This window comes from Pseudophryne corroboree, chromosome 10 (assembly GCF_028390025.1).
Source record: "Pseudophryne corroboree isolate aPseCor3 chromosome 10, aPseCor3.hap2, whole genome shotgun sequence".
Classification (NCBI taxonomy): Eukaryota; Metazoa; Chordata; class Amphibia; order Anura; family Myobatrachidae; genus Pseudophryne; species Pseudophryne corroboree.
Window position 1 is genome coordinate 174,731,724 of NC_086453.1, and position 16,273 is coordinate 174,747,996.

At 48.9% G+C, this 16,273-nt stretch overlaps 1 protein-coding gene across 2 annotated transcripts in view; it reads right to left on the reverse strand.

Moving 5' to 3' along the window:
- The window catches only part of UTP3 (UTP3 small subunit processome component), a 135,040-nt gene that overhangs the window by 58,993 nt on the left and 59,774 nt on the right, over positions 1 to 16,273 (reverse strand). The gene's annotated exons all lie outside the window — the stretch shown is intronic.

A 16,273-nucleotide genomic window follows, 5' to 3' on the forward strand; every position in this document is an offset into this window, starting at 1 on the left:
AGCTCCCAGCTGGTCACAAGAAACAAGAATGCGTTAGTATACATTGCAATATGAGCACATTTCAACTACATGTACATAAAAGTAGGAAGAACAGATACTACATTACCTTAAACCGGACATTATATGTATTCAGATGCACAGCGAATAACACAGCAGTACGTTCCAACGCTCATATGCCTCAGGCACCTAATCGCTACTCGTAACACATGGGGTAGGTAGAAACTCAATGCCGTAATACCTGCCTCAGGAGAGCTGGATACAAGGAGACTTAACCCCTGCTTCCATGAGCGACCCTGCTGCATGCAGCCGGCTGATAAACTGATGCCTCGGTGTACTCAGCCGCACATGCGACTGTGACCAGAATCACAACTATGCGTCTCAGACGGAAGCGGGAATTGCAGTTCATGGCGGGAGACTCAGAGGAAACTAGTCATGAACTGGGCAGAGGGGCGACCAGGGGAGCGTCTTACTCCCCACTGCGGACATCAACCTCAGGGATTGCGGTCTCAACTGATCCCCGGCACCTGTGGCCTAGCACTGGTGCACCCGAGGTAGCAGCCGCGTCAACGACTGTCCGGTAGTCTCCCCCCGGAACAGAAAGGCTGTGTTACACACGTCGCACACCCCTATCAGTAATGAGACTCTTACCATCTCCCCGGGCACGGCCTGGGATCATCAGTACGAACCTGCTAGCACATCCAGTCTAACTCCCATCCAGTAGTGGCTGCAAAAAAGGCTAGAAGCCCCAATTGTTTCAATGTGGCCAGCTCCTGCAGCACCAAACAATAACTGAATTGCCTGAGCCAGGAGGCGAAGATATAGAGGGCAGGCCCATCCTGGGAGTCTGAAGAACTTCACTGTTTGGTGTCCAATTCGCTGCTGCTCCATCATATCCCAAGGTAGTTTCTGTAGATCACTGTGTACCCTGAAGAAGAAATATTCATTATCTATAAGCCACACTTTAAAACTTTCCACGTTGCTATTACCCATGGACACTGAAATGCTTCTTGTATTGCTATCTGAGGATGCCAGTTAAAATAGGATTTTAATACCTACGGTAAATCCTTTTCTCTTAGTCCGTAGAGGATACTGGGGATGCTTCAAGAACCATGGGGTATAGACGGGATCCACAGGAGACATGGGCACACTATAAGACTTTGAATGGGTGTGAACTGGCTCCTCCCTCTATGCCCCTCCTCCAGACTCCAGTTATAGGAACTGTGCCCAGGGAGACGGACATTTCGAGGAAAAGGATTTATTTAATTATTTTAACTAAGGTGATACATACAAGCTCACACCGCAACACGCCGTACAACATGGCATTCAACAACAACGGATGCAACGGCATGACCAACAGCAGTCACAGATTTGACTGAACTCTACGCAACATGAGCGTAACTATAACCAAACTGCAGATACAGCCCGCAATGGGACGGGCGCCCAGCATCCTCTACGGACTAAGAGAAAAGGATTTACTGGTAGGTATTAAAATCCTATTTTCTCATACGTCCTAGAGGATGCTGGGGATGCTTCAAGAACCATGGGGTTTATACCAAAGTTCTAGAACGGGCGGGAGAGTGCGGATGACTCAAGCACCGATTGACCAAACAAGAGGTCCTCCTCAGCCAAGGTATCAAACTTGTAAAACTTCGCAAAGGTGTTTGATCCTGACCAAATAGCAGCTCGGCAAAGTTGTAACGCCGAGACTCCCCGGGCAGCCGCCCAGGATGAGCCCACCTTTCTGGTAGAATGGGCTTTCACCGATTTCGGTAACGGCAATCCTGCCGTAGAATGAGCCTGCTGAATCGTATTACAAATCCAGCGTGCAATAGTCTGTTTAGAAGCAGGAGCCCCAATCTTGCTGGGAGCCCACAGGACAAACAGAGCCTCTGTTTTCCTAATCTGCGCCGTTCTGGCGACATAGATCTACAAAGCTCTGACCACATCGAGAGACTGACTCCGCCAAGGCCTCGGAAGCCACTGGCACCACAATAGGCTGGTTTACGTGAAAAGATGAAACCACTTTTGGCAGAAATTGTTGACGAGTTCTCAACTCTGCTCTATCCGCATGGAAAATCAAATAGGGGCTTTTGTGAGACAAAGCAGCCAATTCAGACACTCGCCTTGCTGACGCCAAGGCCAACAACATGACCACTTTCCAAGTAAGGAATTTTAACTCAACCTTTCGTAAAGGTTCAAACCAATGTGATTGCAAAAATTGCAACACCACATTAAGATCCCACGGTGCCACAGGAGGCACAAATGGAGGTTGGATGTGCAGCATGCCTTTTACAAAGGTCTTAACTTCTGGAAGAGAAGCCAATTCTTTCTGAAAAAAGTTTGACAAGGCCGAAATCTGTATTTTAATAGAGCCTAACTTTAGGCCCACATCCACACCTGCTTGTAGGAAATGGAGCAAACACCCCAGGTGAAATTCTTCCGTAGGAGCCTTCTTGGATTCACACCAAGACACACATTTTCTCCAAATACGGTGGTAATGCTTTGCCGTTACTTCTTTTCTAGCCTGAAGAACCGCCACGCCGTCAAACGCAGCCGCGGTAAGTCCTGATACACGCACGGCCCCTGTTGTAACAGGTCCTCCTGAAGAGGAAGAGGCCAGGGATCTTCTATGAGCAACTCCTGAAGATCTGGATACCAGGCCTTTTGGCCAATCCGGAACAATGAGGATCGCCTGAACCCTTGTTGTTCTTATAATTTTTATCACCTTCGGAATGAGTGGAAGTGGAGGGAACAAATAGACCGACTGAAACACCCACGGTGTCACTAGGGCGTCCACCGCTATCGCTTGAGGGTCCCTTGACCTGGAACAATATCTCTGAAGTTTCTTGTTGAGGCGGGACGCCATCATGTCTGCTTGAGGAACTCCCCAACAACTTGTCCCTTCTGCAAAGACCTCCTGATGAAGACCCCACTCTCCTGGATGGAGATCGTGTCTGCTGAGGAAGTCTGCTTCCCAAATGTCCACTCCTGGATGAAGACTGCTGACAGAGCGCTGGCATGTAGAATATTCGTGGCCTCGGCCATCGCCGCTCTGCTCTTTGTTCCGCCTTGGCGGTTTATGTACGCCACTGCTATCACGTTGTCTGACTGAATCAAGACCGGCAGACCTTGAAGAAGATGTTCTGCTCGCAGTATGCCGTTGTAGATGGCTCTTAATTCCAGAATGTTTATGTGTAGACAAGCTTCCTGGCTCGACCACTTTCCCTGAAAGTTTCTTCCCTGTGTGACTGCTCACCAGCCTCGGAGGCTTGCATCTGTGGTCACCAGGATCCAATCCTGAACCTGCGTCCCTCCAGAAGGTGAGAACTGTGAAGCCACCACAGAAGGGAAAATCTGGTCCTGGAAGATAGAATTATTTTCCGGTGCATGTCCAGGTGAGACCCGGACCACTGGTCCAACAGGTTCCACTGAAACACCCTGGCATGGAACCTGCCATACGGAATGGCCTCGTAGGCCGCCACCATCTTCCCCAGCAACCGAGTGCAGTGAAGAACTGACACCTTTGCCGGTTTCAGAATCTGTTTTACCATGTTCTGTATTTCCAGAGCTTTTTCCACTGGAAGAAAAACTCTCTGCAATTCTGTATCCAGAATCATACCCAGGAACGACAGCCATGTCATTGGATCCAACTGTGATTTTGGCAAATTTAGGAGCCAACCGTGTTGTTGCAGAATCGTCAGTGAAAGGGCAACATTCTTCAACAATTGCTCCTTGGACCTCGCCTTTATGAGGAGATCGTCCACGTACGGGATAATTGTGATTCCCTGCTTGCGCAGGAGAACCATCATTTCCGCCATTACTTTGGTGAAAATTCTCGGAGCCGTGGACAGACCAAACGGCAACGTCTGAAATTGGTAATGACAATCCTGCACAGCAAATCTCAGGTAAGCCTGATGTGGAGGATATATGGGGACATGTAAGTAGGCATCTTTTATGTCGACAGACACCATAAAATCCCCCTCCTCCAGACTGGAGATCACTGCTCGTAGAGATTCCATCTTGAACTTGAATTTTTTTAGAAAGAAATTGAGGGATTTTAGGTTTAGAATCGGTCTGACTGAGCCATCCGGTTTCGGAACCGCAAACAGGCTCGAATAAAAACCTTCCCCCTGTTGAGACGGGGGCACCGTGACAATCACTTGATTTTGATACAACTTTACTATTGCAGCGCTTACTATCTCCCTTTCTGGAAGAGAAGCTGGCAAGGCCGATTTGAAAAATCGGTGAGGGGGCACGTCTTGAATCTCTAACTTGTACCCTTGGGTTACTATGTCTACTATACAAGGATCCAGGTCCGAGTGCACCCAGACCTGACTGAAGAGTTGGAGACTTGCCCCCACTGGTGCAGACTTCCGCAGAGGAGCCCCAGCGTCATGTGGTGGATTTGGTAGAAGCCGGAGAGGACTTCTGCTCCTGGGAACTTGCCACAGCCTGTGACCTTTTTAACCATCCTCTCCCCCTCGCAGCAAGGAAGGAGGACCCACATCCTTTTTTGAATTTATTGGGCCGAAAGGACTGCATCTGATAGTGAGGCGACTTCCTCTGCTGTGCAGGAACATAAGGTAAAAATGAAGACTTACCCACAGTAGCCGTAGACACCAGGTCAGTGAGGCCGTCGCCAAACAATACCTTACCGTTAAACGGTAGAGACTCCATCGCCTTCTTAGAGTCAGCGTCAGCATTCCATCGATGAATCCACAACGCTCTCCTTGCTGAGACTGCCATGGCATTGGCCCTTGATCCCAAAAGGCCAATATCCCTTACAGCTTCTTTTAAATATGCTGCAGCGTCCCTGATGTGACCCAGAGTCAAAAGCACATTATCCCTGTCTAGGGTATCTACCTCAGATGACAAGTTATCTGCCCACCTTTCAATAGCACTACTCACCCATGCCGTAGCAACGGCAGGCCTGAGTAGCGACCCTGTAGTGACATAAATGGATTTTAGTGTATTTTCTGGCTTACGATCCGCAGGATCCTTTAGGACTGCCGTGTCAGGGGACGGAAGCGCCACCTTTTTGGATAGACACGATAAAGCTTAGTCTACCGTGGGGATTGACTCCCACCTTTCCCTGTCCCCAGAGGGAAACGGATATGCCACTGGAACTATTTTGGGAACATGTATCTTTTTGTCAGGATTTTCCCAAGCTTTTTCAAAAAGTGCGTGCAGTTCATGAGAGGGAGAAAACGTTACCTCAGGTTTCTTTCCTTTAAACATACAGACCCTTGTATCAGGAACAGCAGGGTCCTTAGTTTTATGTAATACTTCTTTTATCGCCACAATCATGTACTGGATACTCTTAGCCAATTTTGGATGTAATCTGGCATCACTATAGTCGACACTGGAATCAGAGTCCGTGTCGGTATCTGTATCTGCTATCTGGGTAAATGCACGATTCTGTGACCCCGAAGGGGTCTGGGCTTGTGACAAAGCATCTTCCATGGATTTCCTCCATGTCTGGTTCTTAGACTCAGATTTATCAAATCTCTAGTCAACTTAGTCACATTTGCATTTAAAACACTCTACATATTCACACAATCATCCGTCGGCGGTGCCGACACAGCCACTCTCACAGAATTTTCTGTCCCCACTCCAGCCTCCTCCTGGGAAGAGCATACAGTCTCAGACATGTCGACACACACGTACCGACACCCACAACCACACTGGGGCTATAGGAGACAGACCCACAATAAAGCCTGCCAGAGAGACAGAGAGAGTTCAGCCAGCTCACACCCAGCGCCTATCCCGGTACTGAAGCAAGTAACAAGACTGCCCACACCTGTTAGCGCTATATATATATATATATATATATATATATAATATTTAGCACCAAATCACTAGTGCCCCCCCCCCCACCCCCGCTTTGCACCCTGTTACTTGTACAGCAGTGTGGAGGTCAGGGCCAGCGTCTCTGCAGCTTGTGTGAAGAGAAAATGGTGCTGGTCAGAGCTGTGTGGGCTAAGCCCCGCACACTACATGGTGCGATTCAGTTCCGCTTAAAAAATCTTTATACTGGCGGGGGTCCCTTAACTAGTGCCTGGGCACTGTTATATCCTATGCCAGTGCTGTTTGAGGTCCCCCATGCTGCCCAGGGCGCCCCCCCTGCGCCCTGCAGTGCCGTGTTATGTGTGTGAGCATAGCGCGCAGCGCGGTACCTCAAACGCGTCTTCTGCCGTCACTGAAGTATTCTGATCTTCTCATACTCACCCGGCTTCTGTCTTCTGGCTCTGTGAGGGGGGTGACGACGCGGCTCCGGGAACAAGCAGCTAGGCGTACCAAGTGATCGAACCCTCTGGAGCTAATGGTGTCCAGAAGCCTAAGAAGCAGAGCCCTTGAACTCAGAAGAAGTAGGTCTGCTTCTCTCCCCACAGTCCCACGATGCAGGAAGCCTGTTGCCAGCAGGTCTCCCTGAAAATAACAAACCTAATAAAAGTCTTTTTCTGAGAAACTCTGGAGAGCTCTTCAGTGTGCATCCAGTCTCACTGGCACAGAATCTAACTGGAGGAGGAAGGGCATAGAGGGAGGAGCCAGTTCACACCCATTCAAAGTCTTATAGTGTGCCCATGTCTCCTGCGGATCCCGTCTATACCCCATGGTTCTTGAAGCATCCCCAGCATCCTCTAGGACGTATGAGAAATTAATGGCTAACATTAGTCTTTAAAAAGACTTATTGGGGCGTGACCTACCACAAGCATTCCTCGTTCATTTAGATCAGGCCTGGCCAACCGGTGGCTCTCCAGCTGTTGCAAAACTACAAGTCCCATCATGCCTTGCCACAGTTTTGCTATTAGGGAATGCTAAAACTGTGGCAGGGCATGCTGGGATGTGTAGTTTCACAACATCTGGAGAGACACAGGTTGGCCAGGCCTGATTTAGATCAAAGCGCTGCACACACAGTGACAGTGCCCTGATGAAAATCACTGTAAGGTGATAAAAAACAGTTGCTCTGTGCACCCAAATGATGTCTTTACCATACTTCTAATAAACCTCACTGCACCAGTGAGTGCTGGTCGCTCAGTTTTCCTATATGGAGGGGGGAGTGTTGATGTTATTTACACATTTTTGGACATTATAACTTTGTTTCAAGACTAGAAGTGAGGGAAACCTGCACACTGGGAGTGAGTTATCTTGCTAATAGGTATGCTACCTTAATGGAATGTTAGTATAACATTTTTTTACAGTATATACTGTTTAACCATATGTATGTCAGTCAGTAACAAAAGATACATAATTAACATAATGTGGCAAAAGCTTTACGTGTCAAACACTAAGAATAGCAATACAATGTTTGCAAACATATAAGGATCTGTAGCATAAAAAAAGCAAGCAATATGAATTAATCCTGCAACCTAGTAGAGGTTGCCTCATCCGCACCTCTATAATATAAAGTCAAAAATTTCAAAGGACTGTACATCCAAATAATGTTGATGGGTGCAAAAGTATCTGTTAAAAGACCAGGGGCCTAATTCAGATCTGATCGCAGCAGCACATTTGTTCTGTAATGGGCAATACCATGTGCACTGCGGGTGGGGGCATATATAAAATGCAGAAAGAGTTAGATTTGGGTGGGTTATATTGTTTCTGCGCAGGGTAAACAGTGGCTGCTTTATTTTTACACTGCAATTTAGATTTCAGTTTGAACACACCACACCCAAATCTAACTCTCTCTGCACATGTTATATCTGCCCCCTGCAGTGCACATGGTTTTGCCCATTAGCTAACAAATATGCTGCTGCGATCAGGTCTGAATTAGGACCAAGGTGTATCCAGAGTGCGGTGTCCTGTAGTATTTACGCTAGGCTATTTTAGCAGCTGTGTTCTGTCCAATTTTTAAAGGGTAAAACGCGCCCTGTTCTTCTATCGGCACTCTGCTAAAACAGTCTGCTGTAGCATGAATAGATGAAGTGGAAGGATTATTTTAATATTTTTCTTTTTAGCAATGTTCATTGGAGAGAGACCTCTCTAGCAGTACCCGTTGGACAAGACCAGGATCCCGCTTCACAGATTTTGATGGATCTGGGTGCGGAAATCTGCAAGCCCACTACAGTCTTACTCCATTACTTAATATTAACTGGTCAGTAAAAATAAGATTTTACTCACCGGTAAATCTATTTCTCGTAGTCCGTAGTGGATGCTGGGGACTCCCTAAGGACCATGGGGATTAGCGGCTCCGCAGGAGACTGGGCACAACTAAAGAAAGCTTTAGGACTACCTGGTGTGCACTGGCTCCTCCCACTAAGACCCTCCTCCAGACCTCAGTTAGGATACTGTGCCCGGAAGAGCTGACACAATAAGGAAGGATTTTGAATCCCGGGTAAGACTCATACCAGCCACACCAATCACACCGTATAACTCGTGATACTATACCCAGTTAACAGTATGATAACAACTGAGCCTCTCAACAGATGGCTCAACAATAACCCTTTAGTTAGGCAATAAATATATACAAGTATTGCAGACAATCCGCACTTGGGATGGGCGCCCAGCATCCACTACGGACTACGAGAAATAGATTTACCGGTGAGTAAAATCTTATTTTCTCTGACGTCCTAAGTGGATGCTGGGGACTCCGTAAGGACCATGGGGATTATACCAAAGCTCCCAAACGGGCGGGAGAGTGCGGATGACTCTGCAGCACCGAATGAGCAAACTCTAGGTCCTCCTCAGCCAGGGTATCAAACTTGTAGACTCTTGCAAGAGTGTTTGAACCCGACCAAGTAACAGCTTGGCAAATTTGTAAAGCCGAGACCCCTCGGGCAGCCGCCCAGGAAGAGCCCACTTTCCTCGTGGAATGGGCTTTCACAGATTTAGGGTGCGGCAGTCCAGCCGCAGAATGTGCAAGTTGAATCGTGCTACAGATCCAGCGAGCAATAGTCTGCTTAGAAGCAGGAGCACCCAGCTTGTTGGGTGCATACAGGATAAATAGCGAGTCAGTTTCCCTGACTCCAGCCGTCCTGGAAACATATACTTTTCAGGGCCCTGACTACATCCAGAAACTTGGAATCCTCCAAGTCCCAAGTAGCCGCAGGCACCACAATAGGTTGGTTCACATGAAAAACTGCTACCACCTTAGGAAGGAATTGGGAACGAGTCCTCAATTCCGCCTTATCCATATAAAATACAGATAAGGGCTTTTGACAAAGCCGCCAATTCTGATACACGCCAAGGCCCACAGCATGACCACTTTCCACGTGAGGTATTGTAGCTCCACGGATTTAAGTGGCTCAACTCAATGCGACTTCAGGAAATCCAACACTACGTTGAGATCCCACGGTGCCACTGGAGGCACAAAAGGGGGCTGAATATGCAGCTCTCCCTTAACAAAAGTCTGAACTTCAGGCAGTGAAGCCAGTTCTATTTTGGAAGAAAATCGATAGAGCCGAAATCTGGACCTTAATGGAACCCAATTTTAGGCCCATAGTCCCTCTGACTTGTAGGAAGTGCAGAAATCGACCTAGCTGAAATTCCTCCTTTGGGGCCTTACTGGCCTCACAGCACGCAACATATTTCCGCCATATGCGGTGAAAATGGTTTGCGTTCACTTCTTTCCTAGCTTTAAATAGCGTAGGGATAACTTCCTCCGGAATGCCCTTTTCCTTCAGGATCCGGCGTTCAACCGCCATGCCGTCAAACGCAGCCGCGGTAAGTCTTGGAACAGACAGGGCCCCTGCTGCAGCAGGTCCTGTCTGAGCGGCAGAGGCCATGGGTCCTCTGAGATCATTTCTTGGAGTTCTGGGTACCAAGCTCTTCTTGGCCACCCGAAACAATGAGCATAGTTCTTACTCCTCTCCTTCTTATTATTCTCATTACCCTGGGTATGAGAGGCAGAGAAGGGAACACATACACCGACTGGTACACCCACGGTGTTACCAGAGCGTCCACAGCTATCGCCTGAGGGTCCCTTGACCTGGCGCAATATCTTTGTAGCTTTTTGTTGAGGCGGGACGCCATCCTGTCCACCTGTGGCCTTTCCCCACGGTGTACAATCATTTGGAAGACTTCTGGATGAAATCCCCACTCTCCCGGGTGGAGGTCGTGTCTTCTGAGAAAGTCTGCTTCTCAGTTGTCCACTCCAGGAATGAACACTGCTGACAGTGCTAACACATGATTTTCCGCCCATCGGAGAATCCTTGTGGCTTCTGCCATCGCCATCCTGCTTCTTGTGCCGCCCTGTCGGTTTACATGAGCGACCGCCGTGATGTTGTCTGACTGGATCAGCACCGGCCGGTGTTGAAGCAGGGGTCTAGTCTGACTTAGGGCATTGTAAATGGCCCATAGTTCCAGAACATTTATGTGTAGGGAAGTCTCCTGACTTTTCCATAGGCCTTGGAAGTTTCTTCCCTGTGTGACTGCCCCCCAGCCTTGAAGGCTGGCATCCGTGGTCACCAGGACCCAGTCCTGTATGCCGAATCTGCGGCCCCCTAGAAGATGAGCACTCTGCAGTCACCACCACAGCGACACCCTGGCCCTTGGAGACAGGGTTATCCGCCGATGCATCTGAGGATGCGATCCGGACCACTTGTCCAACAGATCCCACTGGAAGATCCTTGCATTGGACTTGGCGAATGGAAATTCTTCATAAGAAGCTACCATCTTTCCCAAGGCTCGCGTGCATTGATGCACCGATACCTATATTTGTATTAGGAGGTCTCCGTCTAGAGACGCCAACTCCTTGGACTTCTCCTCCGGGAGAAACCCTTTTTATCCTGTTCTGTGTCCAGAACCATAGCCAGGAACAGTAGACGCGTCGTAGGAACCAGCTGCGACTTTGGAATATTCAGAATCCAGCCGTGCTGTTGTAGCACTTCCCGAGATAGTGCTACTCCGACGAACAACTGCTCCCTGGACCTCGCCTTTATAAGGAGATCGTCCAAGTACGGGATAAGTACTTCGGCCATTACCTTGGTAAATACCCTCGGTGCTGGGGACAGACCAACGGCAACGTCTGGAATTGGTAATGACAATCCTGTACCACAATTTTGAGGTACACCTGGTGAAGAGGGTAAATAGGGACATGCAGGTAAGTATCCTTGATGTCCAGTGATACCCTGAAATTTTCCAGGCTTGCAATAATCGCCCTGAGAGATTCCATTTTGAACTTGAACCTTCGTATATAAGTGTTCAAGGATTTCAATTTTAGAACGGGTCTCACCGAACCGTCTGGTTTCGGTACCACAATCATTTTGGAATAGTAACCCCGGCCTTGTTGAAGGAGGGGTACCTTGATTTCACCTGCTGGAAGTACAGCTTGTGAATTGCCGCCAGTACTACCTTTCTCCGAGGGCAGCAGGCAAGGCTGATGTGAGGCAACGGCGAGGGGGAGTCGTCTCGAACTCCAGCCTGTATCCCTGTGATACTACTTGCAGAAGCTAGGGATCCACCTGTGGGCAAGCCCACTGGTCCCTGCAGTTCCCGAGACGCGCCCCCACCGCACCTGTCTCCACCTGTGGAGCCCCAGCGTCATGCGGTGGACTCAGAGGAAGTGAGGGAAGATATTTGATCCTGGGAACAGGCTGACTGGTGCAGCTTTTTCCTTCTTCCCTTGTCTCTGTGCAGAAAGGAAGCGCCTTTGACCCGCTAGCTTTTCTGAAGCCGAAAGGACTGTACCTGAAAATACGGTGCTTTCTTAGGCTTTTGTGAGGAAACCTGAGGTAAAAATCCCCCCCCCAGCTGTTGCTGTGGATACGAGGTCCCAGAGACCATCCCCAAACAATTCCTCACCCTTTTAAGGCAGAATCTCCATGTGCCTTTTAAAGGCAGCATCACCTGTCCACTGCCGGGTTTCTAATACCCTCCTGGCAGAATGGACATTGCATTAATTCTGGATGCCAGCCGGCAACTATCCCTCTGTGCATCCTTTATATATAAGACAACGTCTTAAATATGCTCAATGTTAGCAAAATATTATCCCTGTCTTAGCGTATTAATATTATCTGACAGGGTATCAGACCACGCTGCAGCAGCACTATTTATGCTGAGGCAATTGCAGGTTTCAGTATATAACCTGAGTGTGTAAATACAGACTTCAGGATCGCCTCCTGCTTTTTATCAGCAGGTTCCTTCAAGGTGGCCGTATCCTAAGACGGCAGTGCCACCTTTTGACAAACGTGTGAGCGCCTTATCCACCCTAAGGGATATCTCCCAACGTGACCTATCCTCTGGCGGGAAGGGTACGCCATCAGTAACTTTTTAGAAATTACCAGTTTCTTATCGGGGGAAACCATGCTTCTTTACACACTTCATTCATTCATCTGATGGGGGAACAAAACACTGGCTGCTTTTTCTCCCCAAAAATAAAACCCCTTTTATGTGGTACTTGGGTTCATGTCAGAAAATGCGTAACACATTTTTCATTGCCGAGATCATGTAACAGATGTTCCTAGTGGATTGTGTATATGTCTCAACCTCGTCGACACTGGAGTCAGACTCCGTGTCGACATCTGTGTCTGCCATCTGAGGTAACGGGCGTTGTTTGAGCCCCTGATGGCCCTTGAGACGCCTGGGCAGGCGCGGGCTGAGAAGCCGGCTGTCCCACAGCTGTTACGTCATCCAGCCTTTTATGTAAGGAGTTGACACTGTCGGTTAATACCTTCCACCTATCCATCCACTCTGGTGTCGGCCCCACAGGGGGAGACATCCCATTTATCGGCCTCTGCTCCGCCTCCACGTAACCTTCCTCATCCAACATGTCGACACAGCCGTACCGACACACACACAGGGAATGCTCTGACTGAGGACAGGACCCCACAAAGTCCTTTGGGGAGACCGAGAGAGAGTATGCCAGCACACACCAGAGCGCTATATAATGCAGGGATTAACACTATAACTGAGTGATTTTTCCCCAAATAGCTGCTTGTATACATATATTGCGCCTAAATTTAGTGCCCCCCCTCTCTTTTTAACCCTTTGAGCCTGAAAACTACAGGGGAGAGCCTGGGAAGCTGTCTTCCAGCTGCACTGTGAAGAGAAAATGGCGCCAGTGTGCTGAGGGAGAAGCCCCGCCCCTTTTTCGGCAGACTTTCTCCCGCTTTTTCTGGAATACTGGCAGGGGTAATTTTACATCTATATAGCCTCTAGGACTACATATGATGTAGATTTGCCAGCCAAGGTGTCATATATTGCCCTCAGGGCGCCCCCCCCAGCGCCCTGCACCCATCAGTGACCGGAGTGTGAGGTGTACATGAGAAGCAATGGCGCACAGCTGCAGTGCTGTGCGCTACCTTGGTGAAGACCGAAGTCTTCTGCCGACGATTTTCCGGACTCTTCATGCTTCTGGCTCTGTAAGGGGGACGGCGGCGCGGCTCCGGGAACGAACACCAAGGTCGGGTCCTGCGGTCGATCCCTCTGGAGCTAATGGTGTTTAGTAGCCTAAGAAGCCCAAACTACCACCTGTTAGGTAGGTTCGTTTCTTCTCCCCTTAGTCCCTCGCTGCAGTGAGTCTGTTGCCAGCAGATCTCACTGTAAAATAAAAAAACCTAAATATACTTTCTTTCTAGGAGCTTAGGAGAGCCCCTAGTGTGCATCCAGCTCAGCCGTGCACAAGAATCTAACTGACCCTCCTAGTGGGATGAGCCAGTGCACACCAGGTAGTCCTAAAGCTTTCTTTAGTTGTGCCCAGTCTCCTGCGGAGCCGCTAATCCCCATGGTCCTTACGGAGTCCCCAGCATCCACTTAGGACGTTAGAGAAAGGGAAGATTACATTTCTTTTGTCGCATAACAGGCCAAACAGTTCAGTCATATCAGGAATCATTGGCCCATTCTGCTGGAGGTTTATGTCATTGTGGTGGTGTGGTGAAATATCGGATATTGATGTCTCTCCCTACTGTGGAACATTGTAGTGCTTTTTATAAGTTGATTCTTCTAATCAATAGGGGACACAAGGAGAATGCTGGGTATAGGCTGGAGAGCTGGTGTCTGTGCACCGAACAGTTAAGACTTCTCTCCCAGCAGCCCAGGCCACCTCTCCTCTATAACCCGCCCCCAGCTACAGGCTGCCAGTTAGGTCAACAAGCCCAAGGCAAGAAGGAAGACCAGCACACACTCCGGTCCAAACACACAACAGAAGTGAACAGGGGGACCAGAATTAGTGCAAAACCTCACAAGCCAGGTGAGTCAGAGTGGGCGCCCTGTGTACCATATGTATTCGAAGAAAAGGATTAAACAGGTAAGAACATAAATCTCCTTTTCTTCCATAAGGAACACAGGGATAACGCGGAGACGTCCCAAAGCTGTCACCCTAAGTAAAAGGACAAGAACCCTTTGCCCAAAAGCTGTATCTGAAGAGGCAAAGGTGTCAAATGAATAGAACTTCATGAATGTATCGGCAAAGTACCACGTGGATTGCTGTACAAAGCTGTTCTGCAGAGGCACCATATGTAGTTGGCCCAAAGGTTCCCACTGCCCAGGTGGAGTGAGCAGTCACCACTGCAGGGGCAGGAAGGTCTGCCGCAGATTAAGCATAATGGATGGTCCAATGGAGATACCTGGCCAAAGTCTGCTTGGTAGCCAGCCAGCCCCATTTGTGAAAGAAAAATATGAATTTAGTGCCTACTGGTAATTCCTTTTCTCCTAGTCCGTAGTGGATACGGAGGTCTTGTACCATGGGGTATAGATCGGTTCCACTGGAATCTGGCACTTCAAAACTTTTAGTGTGTGTGTGTGTGTGTGTGTGTGTGTGTCTCCTGGCTCCTCCCCTCTGTGACCCTCCTACCAGTCTAGGAAAACTGTGCCCGAGGAGACGGACATAACATGTGAGAAGAACAATACAACAGTGGTGAGGCAACAAGTCAACACACAACCATGAATGAAAGGAGGGCATTAACCAGAACAGAGGATAGCAACACAAACCAAACCCGGATAGCACGGCTATCCCAACAACAAAACATGACCGCAACGTTGGTCCAACACAATACTTACATAGGTAAGCAGGGGTTGGTCTCTTCCAAGTGCTGCTGGGATTTCTAAGTGTGAGTTGGAAACAGTAAAAAGCAGGAGCTGGAAGCCGAGTGAAAAGGAGGAGCAGTGAGCTGGAACAACTGCAACTGCTAAGTGGAGTATAGGTGCCGCAGGAGAGAGTACTACGGCTGCATAAAAGTGAAGGACCAAGAACCGCACAAAGATAGATAAGTATAAGCCAGCTTAATTATTGTATAAGTGATATTGCTTGTCTTCTATTTTTTTATTTTTGCTGCTTTTTCTTTGAGTGTAACAGGGAGTTAGACCTTGCAAACAATATGGGAGGGGCTGTTATTGAGGACCTCACTCAGTGCATGTCGTGCAAGATGTATGCACACCTGGAGCTACCGGCCCAGTGTGAATACATCTGCACGAGGTGTGTGCGAACGGTTGCCCTGGAAGCCCAGGTAACTGATCTAGAGCAAACCGTTACGCGACTGAGGGAGATTCACAATCTCGAGCGTAGTTTAGACAGAACGGTGGAGGAGTTGCGGGAGGGGTCACTGGTAGAAGAGGATGATGATCAGGTAGCCAGTTGGGTCACAGTTAGAAGGAAGAAAAAGAGGGGGAGGCACGACATCTCCGAACTATCAAACCCGAACAAATTTGCCCGATTGGACGAGGAATCGGAGGATGATAGTGAAGAAATGACGGTGCCGGAGGAGACTGCTCCCTCTAGCATCCAGAGGTGCGGTCCCTCTGGCGCGGTTGGGATAAAAGATAGAGAGGTACCTAGTCAAATGGTGGTGGTAGGGGATTCTATCATCAGGAAGGCAGATAGGGCAATCTGCTACCGGGACCGCGATCGCCGTACAGTCTGTTGTCTCCCGGGTGCTCGGGTACGGCACATCGCGGACCGGGTAGATAGATTGTTGGGAGGGGCTGGCAAAGACCCGGCGGTCTTGGTGCACGTTGGCACCAATGACAAAGTTAGCGGAAGGTGGGATGTCCTTAAGAAAGACTATAGGGACTTAGGAAAGAAACTGAAGGCAAGGACATCTAAGGTAATATTCTCGGAATTATTACCCGTGCCACGCGCTAGTCCAGGGAGGCACATGGAGATTAGGGAGGTAAATGTGTGGCTTAGGGATTGGTGCAGGAAAATAAGAATTTACTTACCGATAATTCTATTTCTCGTAGTCCGTAGTGGATGCTGGGGACTCCGTAAGGACCATGGGGGGGATTAGCGGCTCCGCAGGAGACAGGGCACAAAAGTAAAAGCTTTAGGATCAGGTGGTGTGCACTGGCTCCTCCCCCCATGACCCTCCTCCAAGCCTCAGTTAGGATACTGTGCCCG